Consider the following 9,387-nt stretch of genomic DNA (forward strand, 5'->3'; position numbering starts at 1 on the left):
AAGCCTCGCGGTGTGCTCGGTCAGTTGGAGGCTGATAGGAGTAATTTCAGCAATAACGTCATTTCTTAGCTTTTCAAGCAGTGTTTGGATGCTTGAGACGTTAAGCGCCTCCTCGTCCATGGGCTCAGGGCCTGCTCTGCGTTTCGCGCCTTTGTTGACGGACGCTGTGGCTGCGGTAGCTTGATCGCTAGACGCGCGCTCTCGCTGCTGCATTTCTTGCAAGATTGACTTAGCACCAGCTAATTCCTGTCGAAGAGACGCATTCTCGCGCTCTAGTGATTGTATTTTGTCTCGCGTTTGCTGTGACAGTTGCCCTGGTTGCGTGGGGGCATGGGCCTCACCTGTGCCGGCTACCTTGTCCGCCCAGGTAGGTCGCGAGTTGAAGCCACCCCGGGAACTCTGAGAGCGTTCCGTGGCGGCGTTCCTTGGAGCAGCCGCAGCTGGTGTCTTGGTAGGAGCGGCGATTTACCGGTCTCCGGCGTTGCTCGTAGCATTCTTCGTCTTGTGACCACCTTTCCTTCTTTTTCTACGTTGCCTTCTTACAACGCAGGGAACTTGGTATCTGTTTTTGCAGGTACGGTCACCGGTGAGATGAGCGTCTCCGCATAGCGCGCACTTCGGTTGCACACATTCGTGTCCGTTTGGGATGATCGAAGTCCCGCACTTTTCACAGACTTTTTCAGTCAGTCTAGGGCAGACATCGTGCCTGTGGCCGATTCGGCCGCAGTTACGGCAAGTGTCGATTTGCCTCTTGTACAGTATACAGCGTAGCATGTTGGGGCCGCAGTGAACATAGTTGGGCACTTTCATGCCGTTGAACAGTACAATCACGGTAGGGGTCTCCTTTATGCGCCTGGTTCCGAGCACCATCGGGTTTCTGGGTGTGACAAAAAGGCTTTGCAGCGCAGGTTCGGCCAGATCGGTGTCGATGCCTCTGACCACACCTCTACAGGTATTTCCCGGAGGTGTAATGTAAGCCGAGATAGAGTGCTTTTTATTTGCCAAGAATATTTCCTGCATTTTGCAGTATGCATTGGCATTCGATTCGGAAGGTGTGCTTATAACGAAGATATTCTGCGTGGCGTTCGCACACACGATATCCTCCTCGGCTGCCGCTGGGGGCAGCCTGGCAGCCATTAAAATGGCTTGCGTGACCTTTAACTGACTGCATGTTCGCACATCCAGCCCTCCCCCCGGGCGGACGACCACTGGAAAGTGCGATGTGGGCAGGCGCGGTAGCCTGGAGGCTGCGGCAACCTTTCTCAGCTGGCTGGCTTTAGCGGGGCCAACGTGCGCTCCAGTTTGCCTAGCCGAGTGCGTCTCGTGCTTGAAGCGGTTTTTATCCGCATTCCGCTCTCTGTGGGCGGTAATCCAGCCGTTGGACTCGGCTTCCTCTTTGGAGATTTGCTCTCCTTCTACCATAGCCTCATGAGGCATGACCTCCTCGGGGGTCGGCCGAACAAGCGGCCGCGCGTTCTGCCTTTCCGCGCTGTGGCGTCCGATTCTGTGTATAAGCACAAATCGGCCTAACCCTTGGTGTCGGAGAAAGGACCCACAAAAGAGGTTCCAGTGGACATACCGTGATTAATGGGGTATCCAGGTGTTCCTTAAAATTTCCCGGAGTTGCTCCAGTAGAAATCTTGGAGGGAAAGCACATCGGACTCCCTTGAACAACGTCAGTTGGCGGAGCCGATGCAGACGCGTCCGCAAGCCACTCCACCACCTAGCTTCCCTCGCACAGACGCTAGTGCTCACGGCATCGGCGCCGTCATCGCTCTACACCAGGGGGCCAAACGCGTTTTATTGCGTATGCCAGCCGTTTTCTCTCCACATCTGAGCGAAACTATTCGATAACGGAGCACGAGTGTCTTGCGTTGGTCTGGACTGTAGCAAAATTTCGCCCCTACTTGTATAGCCGGGAGTTGTCAGTTATGACGGACCACCACGCCCTGAGTTGGTTGTCGTCGCTCAAGGACCCAACTGGTCACCTAGGTCACTGGGCTCTACGTCTCCAGGAGTATACCTTCGACGTAATTCATAAGTCTGGCAGGTTGCACCAAGACTCCGATTGTCTCTCGCGTTATCCGGTGAAACCTGCTAGCCTCGCTGTCCATATCTGATTTGCGCGACATCAGCACAGAGCAGCGCCGGGGCGCAACCCTCAAGGCGGTCATTGAGCGAGTATCTTCAGAATATTCTGACCCTTCACTCCGTCAATATGCCCTCCGCAACAAAATTATGTATCGCCGCAACATGAAGCCTGATGGTCGGGAATTTTCGTTAGTTATTCTCCGACACCTGCGTGCCACCATTCTTCCACATCTGCATGACGCTCAGATGGCAGGACACCTGGGTTTTTCACGCACTTATCACCGCGTGCGGCAATGGTTCTTTCGGCCTGGCCTGTATAAATTTGTGCGCCACTATGTTGCTGCTTGCGAGCGCTGCCAGCTTCGAAAACGTCCTGCTCTCCGTACAGCTGGCCTGCTCCAACCTATCGACATTCCCTCGGAACCATTCTCCCGCGTCGGCCTCGACTTGCTCGGACCTTTCCCAACGTCCGTGTCAGGAAACAAATGGATCGCTCTCGCAACTGACTATGTGATTAGATGCGCTATATAACTCGTACCTTGCCAAGTAGCTGTGCTACAGACGTCGCAGACTTTCTACTGAATGACGTCATTCTGCGGCATGGGGCTGCGCGCCAGCTTCTGATGGATCGTGACCGCTGCTTCCTCGCAAAAGTTATCGACTAAATCCTCCGTAGCTGCTCTACCGAACATCACCTTACTACTGCCAATCATCCCCAGACCAACGGTCTCACAGAGCGCCTCAACCAAACTCTTACAGACATGTTGTCCATGTACGTATCTGCTGATCACCTTGACTGGGACGCAACGCTCCCGTACGTTACGTTCGCATACAATTCGTCAAGGCATGACACCGCCAGCTATTCTCTATTCTTTCTTCTGTACGGTCGCAACCCTGCGTTGCCATTCGACACACTTCTTCCTTCTGATACTACCAAACCAACGGTGTAGGCTCAGGACGTTGCTTCTCGTGCCCGCGTTGCTCGCCAAATCGCGCACACTAGGCTCACTGCTTCTGAGGCCTCATAAAAAGTCCGCTACGATGACTGGCACCGCGACGTTGACTGCCCTGCTGACTCTCTCGTCCTACTTTGGACGCCGCATCGGCGTGAAGGCTTGTGCGAGAAGCTCCTTTCGCGATACACCGGGCCCTACAAAGTTCTTCGCAAGGTCACAGACGTCGACTACCTCATCAATCCCGTTCAACCACACCCATCTTCTGCCACAGCACCTACTGATGTTGTTCATGTGTCTCGACTGCAACGCTACTACACTGCCAGTCCTGATTGACTTAGCGGCGCCGTGACGGCGCTTCGTCCGTCGGGGGTGATGTTACGAGTCAATGGGCTTGGCTCCGCCGTCGTAGACGAGTAGATAAAAAAGAAGCGGACTCGAAGTGCGAGATGCTAGCAGCCCTGGGGTGTCACACCTACCTGTAAATATTGCAAATACACTCGCTTCTCTCTTCCGTGTGTTCGTAATCCCCGTAACTATATATATATATATATATATATATATATATATATATATATATATATATATATATATATATATATATATATATATATATATATATATATATATATATATATATATATATAGATATATATATATGTGTGTGTGTGTGTGTGTGTGTGTGTGTGTGTGTGTGTGTGTGTGTGTGTGTGTGTGTGTGTGTGTGTGTGTGTGTGTGTGTGTGTGTGTGTGTGTGTGTGTGTGTGTGCTATTAAAGCTATTATAGATATATACGTAAGACCGACGAAGGTGTCGGAATATGGCCGCGAGAAAACCAAAGAGACTTGGAACGAGTGTGCACTGTCCCAAACTGTTTCATATGATTTTTGTTCTTGCTGGGTGTAGGCTCATGCCTGCCACATTTCATGACCAGGTGGCATTACTTGCTCACTCTGAAAAAAAAGCATCGACCCGGTGCTCGTACAAGTGGATACAAGCTGAAAACATAAACGAGCAAATTGTGGACACACAGAATAAGAAACGAATAATGCCGCACTGCAGTCGCGCTAACACGTGAAGTACAGCTTGAGTCCTACAACATGACCAATCGCTTGGTAGTGCTTTCGACATTTGAGTGACATGGTTCTATCTGGGACAACAGCATTGCTAACGCCACTCAGGAGACGCACCACATTGTACGGTTCAAAGTAGCGACGCAGGAGCTTTTCGGAAAAACCATGGCAAGGAACGGGAGTCCATACAGACATTTAATCTCCTGGGTCGTGTACGACTTGTCAGTGGCGATGATTATAGTGACGTAGATGAAGCGTTCGCTGTTGCGTGATGCGCAAGCGCGCCAACTCTCGACCATCTCGGCGTGCGTGCGAGTGAGTGTCTCAGCGTCATGAGTAAGCAAAGCGTCACAATGTTTGCGGCAGCGTAAATTCGAGTGGTCTGAATCTCATGTCAGTAAACAAGACGGAAGGGCATGATTCGTGCCATTTCCTATATTACAATGTTGTAGGCGAATATTATGTACGGCAGGACTTGATCCCAGGTCTTGAGCTGAGCGTCCGCATACATGTATAGCATGTGAGCGGTGGTTTTGTTCAGTCGTGTCACGCCGGTTGTATGCGTGTGATACGCCGTCGTCTTGCGAAGTTTGGTCAAGCTGAGTTTGAATACATCTTCAATAAACTGCCGTGAAAAGTGTTCCTCACGGCATCACGGTGAGCCATTTTGGTTAAAAATCCGGCAACAAATAATGCTGTAGCTCATTGTAGAATCATTTTCTCGGCGTATCTCATTAGGTAATTTGTCGCTTCTACAACTCACTTGTTAGTCGAAGGCTCCGAAATTTGCTAGATTATCTTATCTCTAGGACTGCTAGTTCTTTTTGTTACCTTCATTAATAAGCAAATTTGCTGCTAAAAGCGCCATAACAGAATTTAGAAATAACCACAAATCAGCCATGCCACCAACCTGAGATATTTCTACCCAGATAGGATCCTGATGCAGCCTGTTTGGCACGAAGTATAGCCACCAGAGGCAATCCTGATTATGATCGCCAACAACTTTGGATGAAGTTGCATCAAGCTGGTACAGCTATTAGGCGGCCTTACATCCACAACGTTATTCGGGGAGGAAGCGTAGTGAATTTGGCCACGCTGTTCGTACATGCCTTTGTACAGGTGGGTATAGATACACATGTAAATCTGAACAAACTCAGGGAGCGGAGTGTCCACCTTCCGCTACCCTCGTCTCGACGAAAACGCCTTTGCTGCCATATTGCGCAGCACTGCAATGGTTGATGTAGCGCTGCCAGGACTCGCAACCTGCTTGTGTGTGACGCCACCATACAGGAGTATTTCGCGTTATCGCTCTGGTCAGTTTCGTGAGTCACATGGCGGCGTTCCCTTCAGTGAAGCCCCGGCATTGCGATGGCCCACCTGGGTCTAATCCAGCGGCACGCCGGCGTCACACGGCCAGTGGGGTGGCTGTGTCATGCCTTTGGAACGCCTAGCATGCCGTGGCCGCAAAACAGGGATCCGCTTTCTTTCGCACCCTCCCGGCAGTCCACTTCGAGGTGTGCGTGCTATTTTTAAATAGCCCACAGGAGTCCTGGGGGCGTAGCCGCGCACGCGGACCTGGTGCACGCCAGCCAGCCAGGCGCCGGGAACAGAGAGTGATCATTCAGCCAACGAGTTAGTCGTAGCACGCCTGTTGTCTTTTGTCCGGACAATTGGCACCCGTAGCAAACACAATGTGTCAGCGCCACAGCATGGACCAACCAAACGTCAGGCGGAGAATGAAGGGTGCAGAGAAAAATCCACGCTGACGCCCTACAAAGCGGGCAGCGATAATTCCCGCGAGATATTCTGGCCAAAAATAGACAAACACACACACACACACATTATATATATATATATATATATATATATATATATATATATATATATATATATATATATATATATATATATAATTAGATCTAACAGACAATAATGCCAAAGAAGGTATAGGGGAAATTATTAGGCCAATTGTAATGTAAATGAGAAGAAAGAAAAGTGGGTGAAAAGATAACTTGCCATGGGCAGGATCCGAACCTGCGACCTTCGAATAACACGTTCGATGCTCTACCACTGAGCTACCACGACAGCTATCTTCCTGCTACTGTATTAGGTATCTCTGTCAATTTAAACGTGGGAGTGTCAGTCAGCGCCACTAGTAGCCATGGTGGCGAGAGTAGCACACTCTTTATGAGCCTGTTTGGCGTCACGTATCACGTGAACTTATTCCTAACTGGCAGCTGACCAATAGTCCCCCGTATACAACCTAAAGGCACCGAACGCGTTATTCGAAGGTCGCAGGTTCGGATCCTGCCCACGGCAAGTTACCTTTTCACCCACTTTTCTTTCTTCTCATTTACATTACAATTGGCCTAATAATTTCCCCTATACCTTCCTTGGCATTATTGTCTGTTAGATCTCATTAATATTGTGTAAACACGAAAAACGAGCCCTTAAGTATACACTTGTTTCTCTGATTCATTACGAGTGTCTCGTACTGGCAGTATATATATGACTGGCAGTCTTATATATATATATATATATATTTATATATATATATATATATATATATATATAAAGTTATAAACTTCGAGAATAGTGCAGTATAGGAAACAAAACAATAAAATATTTATTTATTCCTAACAGCTTCGGCTGGTGGACCAGCCTTCTTCGGAGGATGTAAGTGAAATGATACAAGTTCCCGTAGCAGAGGGTCACCCTCACAGTTTAAAGACCCTCCAAAAAAAAGAGAGAGGGTCTTTAAACTGTGAGGGTGACCCTCTGCTACGGGAACTTGTATCATTTCACTTACATCCTCCGAAGAAGGCTGGTCCACCAGCCGAAACTGTTAGGATTAAATAAATATTTTATTGTTTTGTTTCCTATACTACACTATTCTCGAAGTTTATAACTTTTTTTTTTACGGTAGCCGGAAGAAACTCTGATCATCTATTTCATATATATATATATATAGAGAGAGAGAGAGAGGGAGAGGAGAGAGAGAGATCATGGCGAAAATTATTTAATGAAAGCCAGAGATCGTAAGGAAAAAGTAGATAAGCAATGAGCGGAAGGTGGCCGAGGAGTTGGGAGCATACGTTACTTCCTGACCTTTTTTTCTTGCTCCTGAGAATCACCGCTCCAACAACGTCCAGGACGAATTCGGCAGGTCCGCAGTTTGACAAATCAGTGTAGGAACGTAAAAGGCATCAAGGATATGGTGATGGGTAGTTGTTGCCGTAGTATTGAAGATGACAGGTGAAACAAAAAAAAAGGAGCATGTCAGTTCTCAGCCTGTATATGGGGTCCTTGCATCTTATATACCATCGTGGAACGTACTAGGGCTGGGTGAACTGCAAAGCACGGTAACGCGACTGGCAGTACGAGCAGAAACTTGACAAAATTTACAAAAAAGACAATGCTATAGAATATGCGACTTCCTTTAATGATTGTTGTTCATCGGATTCTTTCATGAAGTGTTCTAAGCATTATGTAATATCGCTGTTTTTACGCCATAAAATCAAGATACGATTATGAGAGATGCCGTAGTGAAGGGCCCCCGAAAAATGTTGATGATTTGGTGTTCTTTAAAGAGCACTGACATCGCACAGAACACGGGCCTCTGCTCCTCGGTCGAAATACTTTTGTCGCGGCCAGGATTGAACCTATGACTGTCGGATCAGCAGCTGAGCACCGCAGCCACTGGCCAGATCTGGCGGACGAAAAAATGAATTCACACATCAAGGTGTTTGTATATTGCGTTTTACAAGGAATATGCGGCACTAGCGGCGAAATTGTGGCCAGCAGTATATCAGTCGTTTGTGTGAGCTTCGCTTTCTGGTTCTAGCATTCAGCTTTTAATGCCGTGTTGCTGTAGCACAGCTCAGTTTCAGCTTGAAGGAAAGGCGTAATAGTCAAGGAAAAATTAAAGAAAAGCGCTCATCCTGTGATATCCTTATTTGCCATTGTCTCTGTCCTTCATGCTCAATTTGAGCTTTGCTGTAGCAGTACATCACAATGCACCAACTTGCCAAGTCTGCAGTACACGTAGCATTAAGCTTTAACATGCTCTCTTGGCGAAATGATGTATGCACAATATGCATGGAAAATATTCTCACCTGATTTTAAATACCTGTGAGTAGTCCCCATGGCACTTCACTTGCTGATTGGTACATAGGAGGAGGTATAAACGTTTACTACACGAAATGGTATAGCAGTGCAAGTGCCGCTTCTACCCTAAGGAGGAGGTCGCCTCGTTCAAGGAACACTCTAGCACTTACTGCCTCATTGGTCCTGGTGACGAGGCATCGTTGCTGGTGTCGGTCCTTCGAGGGGAGCTTGGCCACCCCCGTTTTAAGGTGCTCAATTGCTTGACCTTCGGTGAAGGTAATGTGTATGTGTGTGTATTTTATGAGCACGCTAGGATTTTGTGGGCTAAAGTGTCACGCATGCCGCCAATTGGGCACAAATATCCATGTAGTGTTGGGTACAGTGAGTGCATTATATACCATGTATGCAAGTGTAACTCTGATGTCTTCTTAGTATGCTGCTGTCCTCTTTGTTGAGATTCGATTGTTCTGGGTTGTACTCTCTGCGTACCAGCCTATGGTATTGTCGCATTTCAGAATAGGAGGTGGGGACAGAAATTTAAAAAAGAAACGAAATGAGAAGGTATCAATGTAATAGTCACATATGTAGCACGCATGAGCTTCGTATACTAGTTGTCTTACTTAAAGTTGCCCACTGAGTACTAAATGTCAGATAAGTAGTACAAGATATCGTTTCGTTACTTCTGCACATATCACTAAGACCACAGTCAATAGAATGGGTGCTTCTTGAATAATCGCCTATATGATCTTTGCAATGACCACGCAAAATACTGACCTATCAGTACGTGAAGAGTGGAACGATTTGCCTGCAAGCAGTTTACACTCTCCCGATCTTATTTACGCTGAAATTTGAAGTTGTTTTTTTAACTATTCCAACTATTTCCTCTTTTCCCTCCCCACTCTTTCCTTTTGTTGCTTTTGTATAAATAAGTCACGCTTTCCACTTTTTACTCTCTTTATTGTTGATGTTGTTTTGAAATATGTATGACAACTGTATTATCTTGCCCCTCCTGCTTTGGCCTCTGGCCAGCAGTATTTGTAAATAAATAAATAAATAAAAACGTGTGGAAAGCTACTTACACACAAGGCATGTCCTACCAGTGTCAGTCTGTGCGTGTTTCCTAAGTTTGTGGTTAGCCAACCTTCACAAGCATCGCTAGTGAG

At 47.5% G+C, this 9,387-nt stretch overlaps 1 non-coding gene across 1 annotated transcript; it reads right to left on the minus strand.

Moving 5' to 3' along the window:
- Positions 1–6,130: 6,130 nt before the first annotated feature.
- TRNAT-UGU (transfer RNA threonine (anticodon UGU)) lies at positions 6,131–6,202 on the minus strand. Its single transcript has one exon. It is a non-coding gene; the product is annotated as a tRNA-Thr (tRNA).
- Positions 6,203–9,387: the final 3,185 nt, after the last annotated feature.

The sequence above is a fragment of the Rhipicephalus microplus genome, unplaced genomic scaffold (assembly GCF_043290135.1).
Source record: "Rhipicephalus microplus isolate Deutch F79 unplaced genomic scaffold, USDA_Rmic scaffold_14, whole genome shotgun sequence".
Lineage (NCBI taxonomy): Eukaryota > Metazoa > Arthropoda > Arachnida > Ixodida > Ixodidae > Rhipicephalus > Rhipicephalus microplus.